The sequence below is a fragment of the Cavia porcellus genome, unplaced genomic scaffold (assembly GCF_034190915.1).
Source record: "Cavia porcellus strain 051 isolate PalLab524CR breed Dunkin Hartley unplaced genomic scaffold, mCavPor4.1 scaffold_4, whole genome shotgun sequence".
Classification (NCBI taxonomy): domain Eukaryota; kingdom Metazoa; phylum Chordata; class Mammalia; order Rodentia; family Caviidae; genus Cavia; species Cavia porcellus.
Window position 1 is genome coordinate 93878040 of NW_026947487.1, and position 22595 is coordinate 93900634.

The 22595-nt window shown below is 35.9% G+C and overlaps 1 long non-coding RNA gene across 1 annotated transcript in view; it reads right to left on the minus strand.

The window, feature by feature from the left end:
- Positions 1–332: 332 nt before the first annotated feature.
- Positions 333–22595, minus strand: part of LOC134475760 (uncharacterized) — a 38548-nt gene continuing 16285 nt past the window's right edge. The window contains exons 2-4 of the long non-coding RNA XR_010046995.1: positions 10316–10418; positions 8931–9128; positions 333–5057 (exon numbers count right to left, since the gene is read on the minus strand). This is a non-coding gene — a long non-coding RNA (uncharacterized LOC134475760). The remainder of the gene's footprint in view (positions 5058–8930; positions 9129–10315; positions 10419–22595) is intronic.

Here is a 22595-nt window from a genome sequence, read left to right on the forward strand (position 1 = left end):
TTTACTACATCGTACTCCATTTTATGCTTGTTATGGGTCCTAGAATAGTATACAAAACTTTAAAAAAATGTTTTATACTGACCATAAGTCTACTTGCTATTTTCAATGTGATGCGATTCGATTATCATCAAAACTACCCAAAATTTTATAACAGTTTTATAGATAATAAAGAGTTAGCTCAAGATATTTAAATAAGTATGTCTATTATATTTTTATTGAGAGTCACTGTTGTTTCTCTCACTGACATATTTGCTCAATTTCTACCATTAAACTTTGTTAGCTATATCATCATTGAATGAAACCAAATACTACTGTGTTAAAGAAAAATTAGGAATAATTTGTTCATTTCAGAAAATCATTTTTGCATTTTTGAGATCTGAGACACAGATATTTAATCCATGATATGTGACTATCGAATCACCACTGTTTCTTTGTCCTTTAGGAAACAAAATAATGTTTTCTTGTTTTTTATGCATGTCTGAGCTTAGCTGTTTCTTAACACCTGCTTTTTTAAAAATCACATTCTAAGTTGAAAGAGTAGCATGATTCTGCCCTCTGGTCTCATGAATAGATGTGTGTCTGTTATGCAAAGCTCTTGAAGATAGTCCTCACCCACACCTGAGGATGTCTCAGCATGTGTCTAACAAGGTGATGGTTACAGTTTTTTTTAGTGAGCAAATTCTCTCCACGAAAACACATCCTTCTCTTCTCTCCCATCACAGAACCTTACACACAGTAGGACCTTCTGCTATGTTTTGAAGGCTCAGTCCAATGGCTATTGCTTTGAAAGCCTGATTGCTAATAGACCCGTGTTCAGATGTGGATCTTTGGAAGGTGACTGGATCATGATGGTACTGACCAATAGATTAATTGATACAGAGTAATGGGCTTCAGGGAGGTGGTGGAAACTGTGGGAGGTAAGCCCTAGATTACAGCAGTCAGATCCCAGGGACATCACTTTAAGCATGGAATCTGTCCCCAAGGCTCCTTCTTGTCTGCGTTTGATTCCTGGGCACCATGAGCTGTGCGGATTTTCCCCACCATGTGCTGGTTGGTGCCTCACCACAGGCCAAGAAACAAGGAAGCCAATTGACTATCCGTTTAACCTCTGAGTAGTGGTGAAAAAAGACATCCTTCTTTATTTAAATTTATTTTCTCATGTATTATACTCTACTGACAAAACGTTCTACAGATTCTCAGCATATCATTCTTTGGAAATACGTGTGCTGAGCAGACATTTGTGGGTTGGGGAGAAGAAGGGAAAGGCAGAGCTGGAGATAGAGAGGGAGAGAGACAGAGACAGGAAGACTGAGATTTGGAGATGAGAGATCAAACACTGATAAAACATCGGATTGCATTTTGCCTTCTAGATTCCTCTTCTAAGAACTCAGAGTTCAGTTTTTCATAGTAATCAGCTATGTGAAAATAATATGTGACAAAAGCACTATCAAAATATACGTATACTAAAAATGTGCAGCCTGAACTTTCCACTGTAATTATGCGGGTATACAAATCAGCAAAAGCAGCTGTTAGGGGGAGTAGTGTTTCATTGACTTCAGATTAGCAAAGATTTGAAAAGGTATTCATTGACTGTGACACTGCGCTGTCTTTTTCATTCCTGAAAGACCGTTTCTGTGAGACACTGTTATGATTCAAATGTCATTCACACTGGAGTAGCAGGACCAAAGCAGGATTTCCAGTAGAAGAAGATCTAATTAAGAGTATAATATTTGCTTATTGTCAGCGCCTAATTAGTTTTCCTTGTATTCATGTTTATAAAGGTGGCTCCGTTATAATTACAGTTCAACAAGCAGTAGTTACGTAATATGTCTCATTGTAGAAAATACAGCTAAGACACTTGAAGATCTTCTTTCTTCCTTTATACACACCAACACACACACGATAGAGACATCAAGTGGTTACATTTCACTCCTTTTTCTTCACAGTGAGAGACACACACTAATAAGTTCAGTGAAGAGGGAGACAAGTGCTATTATTTTACCATTCAGTGAATCTGACTTCTGTGGCATAGAAGCCCATGAATATGGGAGGGTATTAGACGTTCACTGTATGTTGCATTTTAAAAATGATATTTCTGATCCTTTTTTGTATATACTCTCTGCACTTAGAAATTGATAAAAATGACAAGGCATGAGTTACAAATTACTGCAAAAAGCCTTGAATTAAAGTGATATTCTGTGTTAATGGGCAAAAGCAGAGATCAAAAACAATTAAATTGTTTTTTGTGCTAATTCTGGAAAGAGAATTTGGATCACACCAACCCCCTGGTACTTGTCTTTGAGAAGTTTTGCTCAATTTAATCAGGAACACATAGGACTCTATACATTAAATACCTCCAAACTTTCAATCTTTCTTTCCATGTTTCTTTAATGTCACAAATGAATCCGTTTAATAAAATAGCAAATGATGATAATATTGTGGTGTTACAAATAAGTATTAACATTTCAGTGGCTTTTGCAAACAGAATTTCATTTTTTTTTTTTTTTTTTTTATTCATGAAGCTGTAAAATGAGGGTGTTCCTGGTTAGCTCACAAATGATCTTCACATTGGTGATTCAGGCCCCTGGCTGATCTCAGGCTCCAGGCTCTCATATTTTGCTTCTAAGATAAGAAAAAACAAAGCAAACAAACAAATGTCCTAAATTTCTAGCCCAACAATGGAGTGTATCACTTAAGATTACCTTGCATTGATAAAAACTGAATTATATCTGAGAACCATAGCTTGTTACTAGAAAACATTGCCACTGAGGATCCCAGATTAAAAAAGAGGAAACACAAACTCTGTGCATGAACCATGCTTTCTACACAATTCCTAGGAAGGACGCCTCTGCATTACTTTAAGCCATTGTATTTGGTGAATTTTCATGCAAACATCAAAGTCCCTCCAAGCATTATTTTTCTTGGCAATCATTTGTGTTCTTTCAAATCAAGAAAAGAAAATTGCCTCTTCCTTACAAATACAATATCCATAAATATTTTAACATATAATAAAATGTTTATATATAATTACTCAACTGGCTGTATGTTATGCTCATTTCTAGTATCATTTATATGCCTTTTTCCAATCACATTGCCTAAGCTATTTAATTTACCTGTTATTTCAACTACTGTTTTCTTGATGATGTCCACAGTTATGTATCCATCACAATGCTATTTCTTCTAGATCTTTAGGGTCCTATATCAATATTTATGTGAAAATGTTTAGCTGAGGAACTGTTTGTTGTTGGATTTCAAACCATTACAATATGTAATGTAAAAAGTAATCGTTTTAATGTCCTTATGGTTTTGCAGATCAGTATTTTCTGCATCGATTAAAAGTGGGATCTACTCTGTGCTCCAGAATGAAAGAGGTCCACAATGAGGCTGTGGTAGACTAACCAATGGTCAGTTTGTAGCACACAGCACAGTGTTGGGTATGGATGGTCCACTCAAGGATTCCTGCCAACAACAAAGAAGGATAACTGGAGGGGAAGACAGTGTACTGTTGATTCTCACAGAGAAGCTTATCATGCTGGCTTTCCTGATAAGAACTCAGTTGTTCTTACTTACAAAGATGAAGGTTATGATTCTTTGCAGGAGAGTTCTGGTCCTTACATTGAGCATCACTTCCTGGCTCCTGTGCAGATCCCTCAGTCTGCTGGAGTGGATCCCTCATCAGTTTGGAGTAGGCTTTCTGATTTTCACTGCTGACCGTTGGACCTTCCCAGGGCAGATACTCCATACAGGTTTGCATGAGACATTGTGAGCTCTAGGCCTCTAGATGGACTGATGAAGCACACTGCATCTGCTTTAGGTCTTCAGCTGGACTTGTGCAGGACATTGCTCTGGAATCCAGGCCTTCAGCTGGATTCTTTGGATCTCTAGCATATGGGCAGATCTCTTGCACATTATGCATTTGACTGTTTGGGTGAACATTATAAAATAATCCTATAAATTATTTGTCCTGTATTAAATCTTTTTCCTTGTAAATCTTATTTACAACATAGGCTGATTTAGCTTTCTGGAGATGGCATTTCCATTAGATGAGCCCATGTATTTGGGTCGTCAATTCTGACTCTCATTTGGATTACTTTCTTCACATTTTTCTTTCTAACATTTTTTTCTGAGTTTGAAGTTACTAATGGGGTTTGTTCAGAGATAATCCAACATATGCAAAGAGATAATCTACTTCTTCTCTCATCTCTCCCATCTCCCCTTTTCTCTCTCCTTCTCTCTCTTTCTCTGTGTCTTATTATTGCTCTCTCTTTACAAAGACATGAGAGCAAGCATCTTATTTGTAATTACCATTCTTGCAATAGGTGATCCTGGCACAAATTCTGAACTCAATAGGGTAAACAATGTCATTAATATAATGGAATTTTTTGTGTTGTGCACTGAGGACTGCCTATCTCTTTAGTAGTATTCAAGATGCTAGTGGTTTTTGAGAAAGCCCAAGTATATTCCACAGTAGGACAAATTAAATGTCCACATTAGCTATAAAACCCTTTCTCCTGTTCTGGGTTGTGAAGATTCTCCGATCTTCTAACTACCCAAAATATGCTTCTGTCTGTAAATCTCTTCTAAACTGCATTTTATGCAATTCTGGATTTCTCCACATCTTTTTTTGGTTGACTGGCACCTTCTGCCTTTGGCAGCCTGTTCCTATATACCACTTGTCTGTCTTTCTCTGTACATTTTAGGTCTCTAGGTACTTAGATTTCTCACCTAGTCCCCAATATCCCCAAGAGTGATTTTCCAAATGTCATTTCCATTACATTCTATTGGTTGCATAAACAATTAGATCAATCCCAATTTAAAACAAAGGAATTGAACTTATCCCTTCAAGGAATTCGGAGCCATCTTTCATCAGCATAGAACATAGTTCAGTGATAAATGACTTCTAATGCAAAGTATAATTGTACCCTCTCAAACTTCCCAGATTTCATCTCATTATAGTACTGGCCTGAGTCCAGGATCCTCTAATGAGAATCAAGGTCAGGTTTGTAAGAAGCTCTTCACAAGTGACCCCTCAGGATGATTCTTTCTGCTCTGGAGATCTGTGAATGAAAGAAATAGTTTTATATTTTGTATGTGGCCAACACAGAAAGGTGATGCAGTGAGAACACTTTTCCATGCTTCTTTCCTCTCTTGTGTGCTCCTGATTCATTTACCTAAAAAAATACCTGAATTCGCATTTTAGTTTGTTTTTAGGCCTCAGAAATTTTGGAGTTCAAAAGTTTGTTTAAAATTCACTATTTCTAATTTATTTAGCTTTTTGAAACAAGGTTTTGCTATGCAGTTCAGGCTGGCCTCAGATTCACTTTGTAGCCCCGGTGGTCTCCAACTTGCAAGGATCCTCCTATCTCAGCTTCTTGAGAGCTGGGATTACAGGGATGTGCCACCACACCTACCACTGTTTCTATTTTAGTCTAAAATAGCAGTACTTCCCTTAATTTGATACTCATAGATTTTGTGAGATTTGACTGTTATTGTTGTTCACTCTCTTAGATAACAGGTAAGTTTATCCATTTCTTTGAGTCATGATTTTCACTATGGTGGTCCCATGTGAAGCTACAATCGACAAAGACATCAAGATTCTTAGAAACTCTGTTTTTTTTTTTTTGTGTGTGTGTGTGATTCTCTGAGTTGTTTCTTTACAATATTTTCTTTCAAGGCTTTTCAAATAGCTTGAAGCTTCTGGGATACTGGCCTTACCTGAAGTCTTAACAAATGAGATTACAGCCTACACAGGCTCTCATTTTTGCACTGAAGCTACTTTTCATCTAGTGAATATTTTGCTAGAGATTGGGGGTAAGAAGCAGGTTTATTTTATAATCAAATGAATTTTTATTCATTTATAATTCCACTAAATTACCCTCAAAATATAATAGTTTTTTCGTTAATTCAATTTTGTCACATCTTTTAACATAGTAAGTAATTGCCATTTTTTCCTGTTGCCTAGTCATCTCCCAGTTATCTGCAATTTCTTTTGCATAAGTCAATTAGGCCCTCTGTTCCTTTTCTAAATGTCTTTATGCAAAAGTATTGTCAAAGCTTCTACTACATGACAATCATCTCTTTCTCCAGTCTCAGATAATATTTCCTCATTGTTCTTTAGTCCTTCCTCAACAGTCTTATTAGGGAATGTTTGTTTTCACCCACCAATGTCATATGCTTAAAATTTTTATTATTGTGACCTATCATTTCCAGACAACAATTGTTATTATAGTCAACTATTGCTATCTTAAAAAGCACTGAAAATTAATACCTCCACAGTTTTGCTATGTTCATGAATATATTCTGATGAGGGATTTGGGTAAGGCACTATTAAACAAGTGGCATGATACCTAAATGTCTATTACTTACACTAGAGTGGCTTGATCATCCTTTGATTTCAAATGAGATTCTGAGAGAAGAGCCGTTCACCATGCATATCTTAGCTTCCCCTAATGCACTCTATTTCTTTCCATAACATGCTCATTTTGATGAAGAATTCATGCTGACAAGCTCTTTCATCTTATGAAACTGATATCTCTTTATGGGGAGAGACAATACATATCCTTCTAGTTTACTACTATAACTCCACAAATGATACACTGCTGTTGTATGGCAGGTAGTCACTAAATATTTGATGAATTTTGAAGACATCAATGATGTTTTCCAGTATCACACAGAGTTCTCAATGCAAGTCAATCTCAGAGTGGTACATATGCATTCGTCCAGATCTAATTATACATAAATTGTGCGCAAAATATATTAAGACAAGTTGGTCAGAGAGAAATTCATGTCATAATGAAGGATGAGGAGACATGGCTCTTATCCAGTAGAACAGTATGTGAAATATAATCTGAAAGTACTATAAAGAAAAGAATCATGATATAAAACAGGAAATGAGAAGGATGCTTCAAAACAAACAAACAAAAATAAAATTTCAGCAACACTGAAGCAAATAGTTCAAAATAAGCACATGATCCCATCTATTTTTGGAAGGGAAGTGAGATTATCATATATGAAATCTTAAAGGATTTATTGCGCAGTTTTCAATCAAATAGGAACTGTGATGAGTAACCTAGCATCTCCAATGCTAATATCTTTCTAAAATACCCAGGAAGTTATTTCCTTGGCCAGGGCAAGTGTCCTGGAACTCTTCTTGGTTTTCAGCTGGCTCTGGAAAATGGCTAGAAATGTACAGGAGTTAACTCAGTAAATTTTGTTTTTTGGTTTTGTTTGTCTTTTTCAGAAAGATGTTAGGGAGGACAGAGAGCTGAAAAGAAGTTTTTAATGGCCATAAGGTGGAAGAATAATCCATAATGACATTGAAAATCTAAATCATTGTTATTTTTTCTAAAATGATTGAAAAATGTATCTGTTTATTGATTCAGCAATAAATTTGAATAGAAGAGAACTTGATACTTAAGGACTTAGGCAGAGTTCTGTTGGGTATTTAGGAAACTCCCTCATCAACCAAAAACTGTCTTACAAATAGTGCTTTTGATTCTGCTTCTTTTAATTACATGCTTAAACAATGTTGTTTTTTGATACTGGGAATTGAACTCAGGGTCATGCACTTTCCAGGCAGGCACTATGCTGCTGAGCTACATCTCCAGCCTAAACAATGTTCCAGAACATTAGAGATGCATGAATGTAAGCCCTTATGTGTAAATGCATAAATCTGTACATGACAACTTATAGATTATCTGTTCATTAAAAATTTTAGACAGCAGTCAATTTTATGCTATTAGTAAGATGGGCTCAGTCCCTTAGATACACACAAGTACTAAATCCAAATATATTATATTATGATTACATACTGATACTCAAATGAGCACACACACACACTATATATGTATATAGCTACATCACTAGCTATCTTTGTTGAAAATTAAATGGAAAAAAGACTAATTGAAAATTTTAGGATAAAAATTTGCAATCTCAAAATTTCCAAGAACACTGCCAGTCAGCAAAAAGAGTAATCAAAATAACCCATCACCCATATCTTCCATGAAACTACAAGACAGGAGAATTCTATGTTCTTTAAATTATATGAAGTAGGGAAATAGGTACAGAAAACTAGCAGGTTCTGCTTCATAAATCAAAGTGAAGCAAACCAGTATACAAATAGGAGGCAGCACATGTCCATCCTGTAGACACTGATTAAATTTACTCACAGAAAAAAATATTCCATGTAAATTAGAGCAACACTGGATTCAAGTGTCAGAACCCAGTGATCATACAACTTGATATTGTGAATTTCAGAGAAAGTAACCAGCAAACAAATGAAACAGAAACAGGGTACTGGAAGACATAGTTTTTTTATAGTGAACATGGAACTAGGCAGCATATATGAGGGACGCATGAAGAAAAGACAGGAGGAGAATTACAAAGTTGGAAGCTATTCCAGGCCGCTTCCAAAGGGTGTCACACATTAAAGGTTCTTCTCTTTACTGTGCCAGGAGGGAAAACGGCTGTTGAACTAATAATAAGTCTTCTAAGCCACCCAATAGTTCACATGCCAGTACACTATTGTTTGTTAATACTTGCCCAGGATAATATAAGACTCTAAAATTTAATAAAAGATGTCTAATCAGAGATAATGTGTTAAAAAGAAAAATAAATATTTAAAAAGCTTTAGTTAGGAAAATATTTTCTGACTTTCATTTTTTTCCTCTGTTCATTTTTCATTGCTCAATTTTTCAAATTAGTCTTCTTTCATTGTTTCATTTGTGCTAGCATGGTTATTTCGCTTTACTGACCTTTAGATAGTTAACTCTGTGTTATTACTTTTGAATAATTTTCTAATGTTTGTGCAATTGTAAATGATGCACTTAGTAGCTATTTACTCCATGTCAATATTTGGTTTATTTTAGTGCTTATACTATAATTAAGACACTCTTTTCTAATGCTAAAGGTGGTACATTAAAGGTTCTTACGGTATGTCAATATCCGGTTTGTCTTTGATGCTATTACTGTTGTTGATTTGGTTGTTACTGACAGGGTAGTTTCGTGGTTGCTATGAGGAGATGTTCTCTGTCTGCCAGTGACAAATGCTGCAGTCCATTTCCAGAGACCTGGGTTTGGGGCCAATTATACTGCATCCTCCTCTGCCAAATTAATGGAGATGGATGGATCTGGGAAGGGAGGCAGAAGCCTATGGTTAGCCACACCCTGAGGGCATCAGTGAAAAACAGACACTAACAAGCCATGGATCACAGAATTACCTCCCCAGCCCAAGCTGACTTCTGAACGGCAATGCAGTCATCTCTTAGGGTTATCCATGTTCTTGGCACCTTAGAGCCAGCAGCTACCAGCAGGCCTTGGGAAAGCTGCTGGCCAAGAGGGAAGGTAGTTCCTAACAGTTTCCCTTTGCACTTCTTCTATTGCTGCTAGCTGCCTTCAGTGTTGCCAGACATGGCTGCTGACCGCTTTCAGCCAGCAACCTTTGGTTTTCTGGGCTCTGGCTGCTGGCTGCTGACAGTACCAGCGGCCTTTGGTTTCACTGGCTCTTAGTGTAGCAGCTGAGGAGTCTTTGCTCAAGAGAGAAATCATGAGTTGGCAAAAATACTCCACCTAAAAAAGGCTTGGTTAGGGTCCACCCTGCAGCACTGGGGAGCCAGGGCACAGACTGCTCCCAGCAGACCCTCTGAGTTTGCTCCTGTAGGATCCCCATAACAGGGGACTGGCTGTTCAAAGACCTGAGGAGAGCTGCCAAGGGACAGGAAAGGGCTGCAGAAAGGAGTCAGGTCAGTGACGGAAGACTGCTGCAAAACCAGTAGGGGAAAATAGTATCACCATCCACATGGCAGACAACAGAATATGTTGCCAAACTGTTTAGCTCTGCTATAGAAATCCCCTTTACTAATGATAAAGCCAGCTCAGATTTTAAGAAATGAACAGAAACTAAAAGTTTTATTTGCGTTCTAGGGAACAAACTTGAACCTGGCTAGTTCTAAATCAAACACGCATAGGTGAGTTCAATCTAAGAATGCTGTTAAGGCCTCCAGTAAATAAGCTGTCAATTATCAATCCTCAAATGGTCTCCCAGGGCTTATAACTCACACACTTGAAAATTTTAGAGAACATTTTTCCTAATTGGCATAAATAGTAGAATTTCTACCCAAGCAAGAGTGTACCAAAATAATAATAATAATAATAATAATAATAATAATAATAATAGTACTGCTTAACCCTAATGTGTTTCCCTTATCTACCCTCTAAGTTTCTGAGCTCCACTGGAAAGGGAGTGGTGGTTCTTATGCTTCAGTTTCTCCAGACTACTATCAACATCATATTTCAGGGTTCTAGCTCCTTAACTTACTTAGGAACCCCATTTAAAATGTGACAGCGGGGGCTGGAGATTTAGCTCAGCAGCATAAGCGCCTGCCTTGCAAGCAGGCAGTCGTGAGTTGGATCCCAGGTACCTATAAAAAGGAAAAAGACAAATAAATAAATAAATAAATAAATAAATAAATAAATAAAATAAAATAAAATGTGACTACGTTTTTTCTAGCTATTGAGAAATTTCTTCTTTCCTCCATATTAACAACAGGTTACTTATAGGTGATTCATTTTATATCCATAACAAAATGTTAAGGGAAAATAATTCATCTCCCTGTAGTACCTAGATTTCATACATGTGAAATCTTCAAGTTTTTTTTATTTAACACATATTCAAACCTTTAAATCTTAATAATAAAATTATAAATGAATTTAACTTGTGATTGTAGTAGGAAATGAGCACAGGTAAGAAAAGAAAACAAATTTGAAGCTGGTGTTTTACAAATATTTTACATAATCATCACACCTTGTGAGGTAGATATCACAAGTCTAATTTTCTAGATGAATAAACAGCAATTGAAGATCTGATAATTTACTCTTGATCACACAAGGGTATATAAAAATCTCAAGTTCAGATTCTAGCATAGCCTCTCAGAATTTTTCCTATTTTAAAAAATTTTTGAAATTGAGTAATAAGTAATTTTTGCTGTGCATTGTTCTAGAGGTGGAATTCAAGACCTTATCACTGAGCTACATACTGAGCACTTATTTTTGTACTTTTTTTTTTTTTTTTTTTTAATTTTAAAACAAGATACTGGGCTGGGGTTTTAGCTCAGTGGCATAAGCGCCTGCCTGGCAAACATAAGGTCGTGAGTTCAATCCCTGATACCAAAAACAAACAAATAAATAAATAAAAACCCACAAGATAGTTCTAAGTTGCAAAATTGCCTGACATAGGCTCAAATTTGTCATCTTTCCACTTCAGACTCCCTGAGATTATATACCCTGAGGTATGTGAGGTCACACCCTGCAGTCTCACCATGGTGTGTTGACAAGACCACCCTGAGACCTTGGGACTGTGTTCTACCTCTGCAGTACTCTCACCTTACACTGCCACTTACACAATCACAAGCGCACTTACAAACGTACTTGAAATTACTTAATTTGCTGAGGTGTACATATTCTTAATTTTCTATTTGTTCAATAAATTAGATTCCTAGAACCCATAAGTACTCTATTGTTTCTGGACATCAGAGGACATTTCAGAAATCCTTGTTGTGTTGTATCAATGACAAATATCTGCATGTCTTTATCCTCAGCTCAGAGGATCACTGTGCCTCTCTGTTTATCACTTCCCTCCAAATGCTGCAATCACACATTTGCAACTGTGTCTCTAAATGTCTGAGTCACAGTGAGACGTAGCTGGTACTGATAAATTACCAAGATAACCTTTTGCTGAGGTTGTTAATGTGATTGATAGGAGTCAGTATATAAGTTAGAGATCATCATTTTTGATTGGTAAAATGAGATTTACCGAAGGAGCCACACCAAGCATTCTCTAAGAATGGAAAGACATTCCCTACAGTGTTTGGTCCTATGTCTAGACATATGAGGGCTTTAATACCTAATCTTAAGGTTAAGGAATCCTGGGAAAGAGTCAAGAAGTCAGGATGTCAGAGCAGTGGTTTTCTGAGTTGAAAATACATTAAAATATCAGATTCCTGGAAGCGACCTCTGACTCAGCAGGGGCATCTGAGAATCTGCGTTTGTAACAAATTTCCAGAGGAAGCTGGCTGTGCTTCTCTGGAACTATATGCGGAACAGCTCTTCTATAAAACAGCCTCTGGTTGGGAATATAGTCTCCAGAAATAAACCACCTGTGACGGAAACCCTTTTCTTTCATTAAGTGCTTCAGATGAGTTTATTAAAAACTTAGTTATTGTTTACTCATTTAATAAATAGAAATAACAATAGGATAAATGCAATGCCAGACCCGTGTTAAGAATTAAGGTGTCTTAGGGTGTGACAGTAATTGCTCTCAACTCTGGTGGGGGCTGTTTCTCTTGTTGTCTCAATTTTTTCCACTCTCAGAAATGCCATGACATTTTTTAAAACAGAAGACCCTTCAAGGTTTATCCCTGTGGCTTTAATTACAAATATACCTATAGGAAGTACCTAACCATAAACTCACCAAACACTAGTGATCCTACACACTTGGTTTTTCTGTCTTAATGTCAGCAATAGGGAAATCAAGACACAAACACTGAGGCTCACACCCTCATAGCGCTGTGGTCAGAGACAGTGGTGTTAGCTGATCGGCAACATGAGTCTTGGCTCCTCATACTTTCTTACACAGAGGTCAGTTGCTTGCTCTGGACATTAAGCATATATGTGTGAATGTGTTTGATTGGTTACAGGTGCCGAAAATGATGTATGTTTCTTTTGTGTAATTACATTAGCAGCAGGTCTTTTCTGTTTACAAATGTGCACTTGTCCTCAAGGAAGAGTACAGAGGGAAAGGTCACAGACGCAAGGAACTGACAGTCTGGAAAACACTCACGCTTTCAAAGCAATTTTCTACTGATCCCTTTATAAAATACCATGTAAAAACTTAGAGAAAGACTTTCTAAGAAATGCTACATATCTTTTCAAGCCAAAGATGGATGGATGGAACAGCAGCTCTCTAGGGAGTAGTGGAGGAGAGCCATTTTCACAAATTATCCTGTGAAAATAAAGCCTGTGAGAAAGATGAGACAGAAAGGGAGGAGTGGACAAAATAGAGTTTTAACATAATGAGTAATCTGAGCCTGTTATGACTTTGATAACTTAAAATGCTCTGTGAAGTAAATTTTTATGAAACCAAAAAAGGTAACTCTTTTATTTGTAACCGATAAAATATTGACCAGTCTATGTGTTAATCCTTAAATTAATCTGGAAAATTTCCAAGATCAGGTTCATTTGGCTTCAGTAGGAAACTAAAATCGGTGTCACACTGCAATAAAAGTTCTTCCAAAAACATCTGAACTGCCAATTAGTTTGTTTTGCACGTAATTGTGTTATTTTCATGCTTTTACATTTTCTTCATTGTTAATGTAACATTTTCTCTCAATTAATCAAACAACAACATTGCCAAAATTTTCACATACAGAATGAGAAATTTCCACACATCTCAATAACTATTTTGGACACTTGCAGTTAAGCACATTAAGATGCTTATTAGTGGAGAGTTGCGGAATGAGCCTCAATTAGTGAATTAGACTGTATTCATTACACTTTGCCAAATGCTCATTAACAGATTGTTTGATATTTTTTTCCTGTTCATTATAGAAAATGGGGGAAGAGTGCTGAGGAACTAGCTTGTCTTAGCAGCAATATGAAATTGAAGTCACATAATAGTCTTTTTGCTTAAATCAATCTAGCATAAAAGAGTGCTTCCAGCTTTATTTCTAAGATGTATGATGCAGCTAGGCGCTGGATGGCTGACTCTTTCATGCCACCAGGAGGACCATTTGGCATATTTTTACAAACTCTTTTCTTCAAAATAAAAAGAGCTCAAAGAAGGCAGGTCTGTGTCTGTGACAAACAGAACTCATTTCATGCCCATTTTGACTCAAGGATACCCAGATGTTCTCAGGAAACCTGTTATTTTAGATTCACAGTAATCTGGTGTGCTTCCATTCAGCCTTCTCTGCTTTTACATTACTCAGGAGCTGAAATTTTAAAGCTTTTTCAGCTTCCTCCTCATTTCCTCTGACACGGTTCTTTCCTTTATTAAACTCTTTGCATATTTAATCCCATGTTGTTGCCTACTTCTTGGAAAATCCAGACTAACACAATAAGCAAAGAATACTCCCCCAGCCCTAGTAGAGCACCTGCAACATACCAGGAAACCCCATCAAACCTGATAGGAATAAATCAACGTAGTAAAAGGGGGAAGAATGAGTGAAAGTCTACACAGCAATGCAAGACTCACAGTCTCCTCCTGCTTGACTCCCCAGCTGGAACTTTCTTTGGGCAAAATAGTCAGAGAAGCAATCTTAGATACGAGGCGGCCTACAGCTGCTCCCTCAAAATGGCCCATTTCTGTGTTTTTTAACACTGTAACATGAGTCCTATCAGCAATAAAACTCTATCTTCAAACAACTCTTCTGATGCCTCTTTTATAAGACTTGACCAGCAAATTTGACCTTGGATATCTAATACCAAAGCGACCAGTGTAAACAAATAAATGTAAATGAGAGAAGTCGACAACAGAAAACAGTAATGGAAAGAAAACATTAAAACCATTTCAAATGTCATCCTCAGAATAGTTAGAATAGTAGAAGGTAAGCATGAGATCACGTTCCAGAGAAAAATGTGGCTGGATCTTAAATGCTCCCCAAAAGTCGTGTGCAAAAGGCTTGTATCTGTGGGACTCCTGGAAGGCTAAGCTTCCGGAAAGCAGGACCCAGGGGAAGGTGTCAGGGCCTTGAGGTCATTGCCTTCACGTGGCTTTAGGACATCAAGCCTCAGCCCCAGATTCCAAGCCCAGAGAGATGACAGAGCTCTCCCACCACAGCACCAGCATGATGTTCTGAACTTGGCTGCTATAGCCCAAAGTCATGTTGCTGTGCAGTCATGAACTGAAATTTCTGAAATCGGCAACCAAAATACATTTTTCTTCTTTTAAATTGTGTTGTATAGGTGGTTTTTGATAACAGAAAGCTAACACAGTACACAAAATTTAAAAGACTAGAAATGTGTCTTACAGATCAATCGTATTTTTAAAGAGAAAAAACAAAACAAAACAGTAAAAGGGTACAAGTAATCCAGAATTTCAAGAAAAAAATATACAGTAAGAAATCACTAGTTAATAGATTACATATTGTCATCTTAGAAACAGTTGTCCAAATTTATTTCATTATAGTCTTCCAACCAAAAAGAAAAGCTCTGGATTCTGGGAATAGTGCCACACCCACATAATCACAGCCCCTGGGAGGCTGAAGCAGGGGCATCTCTGTGAGTTCAAGGTCTGGGCTACATAGCGAGTTCAAGGTCAGCCTGAATTATGTAGTTCAAGGTCAGCCTGAAAACTCTGTCTCAAAAAAAAACAACACAAACTAAAAAAGAATAACTACTAAAGATGAAAGATAAAATAGAGGCATGACATAGTTTAAAAATGCCATAGCTGAAGAACATGTTTCCATATGGAAGAGACCTCGAGATGCCAAATTTAATGAATAAATACCCATATTAATGTAGCCATTTCTGAGATTTTTCTCATAAAGGTATATGTCACATGTCAACATGCAAATTTCAATTAGTATCACACTTTCCACTTATAATGAAATAATTCCTCCAAATGCTATGCAAAGGAATTTTCCACTGAATATCAAACATTAACAAGAAGCGGCTGGGGATTTAGCTCAATGGCACAAGCACCTGCCTTGCAAGCACGTGGTCATGAGTTTGATCCTCCATACCAATAAAAAAAAAATCAACAAGAAGACCCCTGTCTTGCACCAATAAAGATTTTTATTTTGTTTGTTTTAGAGATTTTTCCCTCCAGAAATTGCCATAAGTTCCAGAATTTGCTAAAAGCTAAACTTCTAAAATGGTGTTTTCCATTCAAAAATTCTCTAGAACAAAAAATAGTTTAGCTCTATAGAAACAACATAGAGTTCAATGTTTACAACTGAATTTTCCAGGCCCCAAATTATGCAACATTTGTAATTTGTCGATGAGGAGGAGAATCATGCGTCCTACATCTTTCCCTTGTCTTGCAGTCTGAGAGGAGGAGCCTGCCCTGCCAGCTGAAGTGAGAACACCCCAGTGAGAAGGGTCTCAGGGCTGTTCACTGTTCCTTAGCACTATAGCGATTTATTTATTCCCAAGAATAAGGGAAAAACAATAAACCAATACTAAAAGTATAGCTTTTAGTGCTATAATTCTCACTGCATAAATTTAATGCAATTGAATGATAATTGAGTAAATATAAGCATTTTATTAAATATCAAAATATTGAAAAGTGATGTCTTGTTTAATTTACATCAGTTCAAAATGTCCAAATTAATTTCAGTATTAGATTAAACAAATGATTGCCCATATTTTGTACTACATAATTGAGAATGGTAGCATACTCAAGTGAATATAACACAATGTGAAAACATAATGAAAGGGAATGTATAAAATATGGCATTTAACATTTATAAAATAAAAATGCAAAACTTAAGGCAGGTAATCGTATATAAATTATAATGAACATACAAAATTTTGACCCTCTAATGTAATTATAGTTGATCATGATAAATATTAAATCTTTAAAAATAGCTAATATGAAAAGAAATAGCTATATGTAAAGAAATATAGATGACTTCTATAGATTTAGGTAGGCATAATACATGTTTACTTTATCATTTATTTAACCTTTTATATTTTCTTTTTTTCCCTCAGTTTTATTACTACATGTTTGTAGTCTATGATAGTCACCTACTTGAAGAGGAGTTGGCATATATAATAACGTATATATTAACAATCAGCACAGGACTTAGTAATGTTAACAGTGAAAAAGGAAAGTTAAAAAAATGAGAGCATGAGGCGTCTACCCTCCCAATTATGTGTTGGGGAAACGAGAGGGCAGACAACAATAGTTGGCACAAACTTGCTCATTCTGAGCTCGGAGGTTGTATTTACAAGAAGCATAGCCAGAAGATGCGACACTTTTGAGCAAAGTCTGGCTGCAAAGAAATGGAAATTTTGTGAGGCCTGGTGACGTAAAGATATAATCAACTGACATATTTTTATCAGCTTTTCCATTTATTACTCAATGTAAGAGATGCTGTAATATGACAGCCATACTGAAGAACTGATAGACTTGGATCCCAGCTACTGCAAATCCCAGAATTTAACTTTCAGTGTTTTTCAATGTTACCTTGACTAAAGAGAGTGGCCTTATTATCCAAGGTCGTATTTTATCCTTCGATAATCCACACCTAGTTGGTCAATACATGTGAGTAATAGCCAGCATATTCTCTTCTTTTCTCAGAAAAACTCAGAAGCTAATTGACTGTTCATGATTTCCAAAATGGTAGCAGAAAAAAACAAAAAATACCTTGCCTGAGGCTACAGTTTTTCCTGGGAAATGTGCATCCAGGGTTAGGAGCTACCTGCTCGTAAAGATCCAGTCACTTGTGCCAGACCTGGGACATTTTGAACGTCCATCCTGCTGTGAGTTCTGTGTGATGGCAGGTCTCAGTTCCACCACCAACTCTTCCTTTCCATAATTCTGCACCGCTCTTTCCTTCAACAGGTGGTAATTCCAAAAACACTTCCTCATACACCATCTGCATGCCAATTGTCTCTCAAAATCCACTTCCTGGGGCATACACATGCCACCCTAAGACTCTAATAGACTTATTAACCCAAAATGGAAGAAATGAGGACCTGTCACATGACTGGTGAAGCCTGTTTCTTTGAGTAAGAACAACCAAAGGTAATTTTGAGATTAATACCGGGGATGAAACAGAAGGTATCTTATTTCATGGTTTTGATATTTTCCTCTTGGAGAACTAGAGGCATTAACTGAAAATTTCCTGTGCTTTAACCCTAACAACTAGAAGTGGAAAGGACAGAATTGGTGGAGGAGGGTGGACAAGAAAGGTAATTTTATTCTTTTTATTTTTTAAACTTTTAGCCTGTATTTTCATACAGACTATATATTCCTAAAAATCTTGTTAGGTATACTCCGCAACCTGCTATCTGATCCACATGCGAATCAAAAGAGGAAGAAAATTTCTTTAGAAGCTGAACACATTCTGTGTATTCACTGTTATACCTGACTTGAGAAATGTGGTTGGTGATGAGAGAATGGAAGAATGCATTCGAAAGATCAATGCATGCGTACTACCCTGAAATGGACTGGGTATTTAGATGAATACTTTAAAAAAAACACAAACCATTGTGTTATCCTTATAAACTCAATATTTCATCATCTCTTTTTCATGGAGAATGCATTATCCACCAGAAGGTATTCACCTTTGGTTGTGCCTTTCCTTCATAATCTGCTCAGCATCCTGAAGAAGTAACATATTTTAAACCTCCTTACAAACCTTCCACAGATTTTTCTTTATTTTTAAGAGAAGGTGTTGATTCCATACAAAACTTCTCTGCCCACTCTGTCCAGCCAGGCCCATCTCTCACTACTGCTGAGAGACCTTCTTTCACATGTCAGATACAAATATAGTTTTCAAACTCCACAAAAGAAAAACCATTATGGTTATAGCAGACATTTGTTGTGTCCTTATTAACTGCCAGGCCCTTCTCCAATATTGTATGTAGATAATTAAGCCGTTTTCACAATCCTATTGATTATTTCAGTCTATAAGTAAGACAAATACCAACAACAGAATATAAGTAATTATCAGTTCTGTAGTAGACCTTACCCTCTATTCACTCATGTCTCCAGAGTAGTCTGGTCCACATCATCTTTATTTTCTGTTTATTAAAACTGATGTCATTTGAAAAGTCTTCAGGCACTGGTCCTTAAATCTGACTGCAGAAAATTTTTGATCTTTTTTTATCTCATGTTCCGTTTATGCCCGCTTGTTTAATAATCATCTTTTCATTTCCTATATGCCTATCTACCAGTAGAACAGTGTTATCCAAAGTGGGCTTCATAGTGTTCTAGAATCCAAAGATTCTTTATTTTATTTATTTATTTTTTGTACCGGGAATCAACTCAGGACCTTGCGCTTGCGAGGCAGGCACTGTGCCACCAAACTATATTTCAGCTCCTCAAAGATTCTTGAAAAATTAAAGTAAAATAAAACTCATGATCTAGTGCACATTTGCAAATGGCTTGTTTTCCTACTATATATCTCAATACTCGTAATGTCAAAGGTGTTTTATTACTCATTCAACATTCGAGATAATTCTGCAATAAAGTCCATGTTGATTGGAATTGATTTCCAGAGATTTGCAATTTCTGAGGATGTCTTCAAGAACTCTTGTGTCTTCTTCTCATCATTCCACCTGTGACTAAACTAGATATTCAGGGACAAGATTTCATTAAGGAAAGTCACATGGGTCTGGAAATTCCGTTTCAAACTATCACTAATTAAATTGCCCTAATCCTACTGAACCTCTCAGCTGTGCAGTACAGCTATTTCATGTGAAATCCATAAGCCTGCTATTTAAATGTCATGCTTCTTTATTATTATTTATATCTAGTTTATTATTTGCATGAATCTCTGTAGCCTTGGGGTATGTGTATCTCTCTATGTTTAATTAAGAAATACATTCTGATTATCACCACTCCCACCTAGAAGACCAGAGCACAAATGTAGAAAACACACACACAAACAGAAGCTCCCTCAAGCGATTCTGCCCTCTAGACTGTTAGCAAACTCCTAACAGTTGGGATAGGCATCAGACAGAAGTCATCTAATTAGAAGACCGAAAGTTTTAATTTATTAATTTATTTTAAATTATAAAATAGGTCTCCATGGAGGAAAAGTACTTCTCTAAAGAGTATGATATTCGACATACACACAGATTTTTCTAGTGGCCATACTGAAATCTCCACACCAACAAAAGCATAACACTGATAACTGTGAGATTTATTTCCTGATTTGGTAATAAACCCTGGCATTAAGCCAAATGCCTACATTAAGAATTGAAAAGAGACTAGTCATCCAAAGTTTGAAAAGGACAAACATTTTCATGAATATATTACACAAAATTAAACTAATAACAGTAATTGGTCACTGGAGGTTATAGAAGGAAGTAAAGAAAAAAGGTATTTTTTTAAAAAAAGATCAAATTTGATGTTTCACTTAAATAACAGTAATAATTACATTATCATTATTAACATCATCATTTTTGTCATTAACTCCATTAATTTTTCACACACTGAACTTTAGAGTTACTTGAATATTATTATTTCTGTTGTAATAATGGAGTGTTTATATACTTTGATGTATCACAAATGTGAGATACATGAAAATATGAGTATTATTTTAAGTTTATCAGTTAAACAATGCTAAAGACAATGCAGAGAACACTTCAGTCTTTTTAAAGGTGCATCTACTTCCTATTTGCCCATTCTTTAACTCTTTTACACTGACAATATGATTTTAGATAAGCAGTTTTAAAATGTTATACGTTAGAGACACATAAGTTTGATCTTAGACTTGACAAAATTTTTAGGATATCATAAATTCATGTTTGATTTTTTAAACAGATATTTTAATTTAGTGCCGAGTTCAGACCCACTTTGACCTTCCACAGCTTTCTCATTTTTGAAGAAATTGAGTGAATTAATGTATATGCTGTAAGATGAAGTTTCACATTCCATTCATACTTCATCTCCATTTTTTTCATAATCAATAACAACCAAGTTCCAGTATATTTTTTAAAAATAGAGAGAAAAAAGAACACCTGTTTTATATGTTTTCCATCATGAGGTCATTGGAAGTGTGAGATTCTTTTTCTGAAAGATCAACACTATAAAAATCCTTCTGATGACAAACTGTGCCTACTTCCAGATCATGTGGCAGTAAAAACTATTACATACCTCATCACGCTCAAAATGAAGTGTAGGCTGTGAAAAAAATATGATTTATGTGTGTATTCAACATTTGTTTTGGGAGGCAAAAGGACTTCTCTCTTAATTTGTTGCAACAAAAATGATTTCTACTTAATTCTCTGTAATTATCAGCTTTCAATTCCATGTAATAATAATACTTTTACACAATTTGCCACATCTTGTTTCTGCAAAAATCTTCATCAGTGTCCTTAATTACCTACTGACACTGCCATGTTGTGGTTGTGGACTTTCACTTGTCGCCATGTACAGCATGGCTCATAAAGCCTAATGAGAATAAGTTCATTAAATTAATCCCAATAATTAACCAACTTGCTGCCTGTTTCTCAGATGTCTAATTTGTGATGCAAACTTGACAAACGTTTTGGACTGCAGAGGCAGTACTGAATCCAGAAAGCCTTTTGGAGAAAAGAAAACATTTTTATTAGAAATTCTTTTTCTAAATATACAACTTCTTGCTTCTGTAATTTAACAAAGGGGATCATCTGCTTTAAAAGTAAATATAAAATTATATAAACTGTTGATCAAATAGAGAGAGAAAGAAAGAGGAGAGAGAGAGAGAGACAGACAGATATATATATATATATATATATATATATATATATAGAGAGAGAGAGAGAGAGAGAGAGAGAGAGAGAGAGATCCTGATGGTAATTTGTGCTAATTTTGCTTTCATGGAATATTTCTAAAAAGGAAAGATAATACACTATCTTGTATCAAAAAGTCCATTTTAATGTAGACTTAACCCTATCCATTCCTTCTCTATAACAGTTTTTCAAGTTCTTCCCTAAAATGCTCCACTATCATAAAGCATTTGCTTTTTTCAAACCAAAGGATTAGCCTTTTTCTGACCTGTGCACTCATCACTTGTGGATAAAGTTTACCTGCCCTCCCACCAGATTTTAAATATTCTGATGCATTATTCCTAAATTCTATTCAAATTTGAAGTACAGGTAAATGAGTCAAATAAAACATGTTCCTCTGCATTCCTGTCTCTTGGAGCTTACTGTAAATCCCTGGGATACAGAAAAGATTCCAGCTCATAGTAAGTGCTCAGATGTGCTGCTTGAATTAGTGAAGAAGCTGATTCACTAATCTTTTAAAAGAATAATTTCTGCCATAACTTTGTTCAATTTTTAATAGGTGATTTTTTTCACAAATTCACAAAAATAAAACATGTATATGTTTTATATTTTAAATTTTCTCCTGCAATATATTAGATAAATACTTATTAAAGTTAAAGGGAAAATTATGAAAACGCTCCCCTTTTCATTTCTCAAGAAACCCCTCTAATCCACTGTTCTTGTGAATAGTAATCATGTTTATTTACCATTTTCTCCAGAGCCTCTTTCTTTTCATTTATTTTGTTCTTATTTTTATGTTCCTTTTTCTTTTCTCTCTCTCTCTCTCTCTCTCTCTCTCTCTCTCTCTCTCTCTCTCTCTCTCTCTCTCTCTCTCTCTCTCTCTCTCTCTCTCCCAGCATGGCTATATATCAGATTTTGTGATGTCAGGAAATTCTTACTATAACTTTGATAGAGCAAAGACTCGTATGCCTCAAATAAATAAGGATATCAAGTATTAGAGCAAAATACAAAGTTTAATGACAGTGTCACATGTATTTTACCCCTGTGTAAAGACAGATTTATTGCCTTTGTTTACATATTTGCACTTTGAATTCTGATTTTGCATGACTATCATGGCTTCTAAATTTCCCCCAGGTCTTCATCTATGTCTTTAC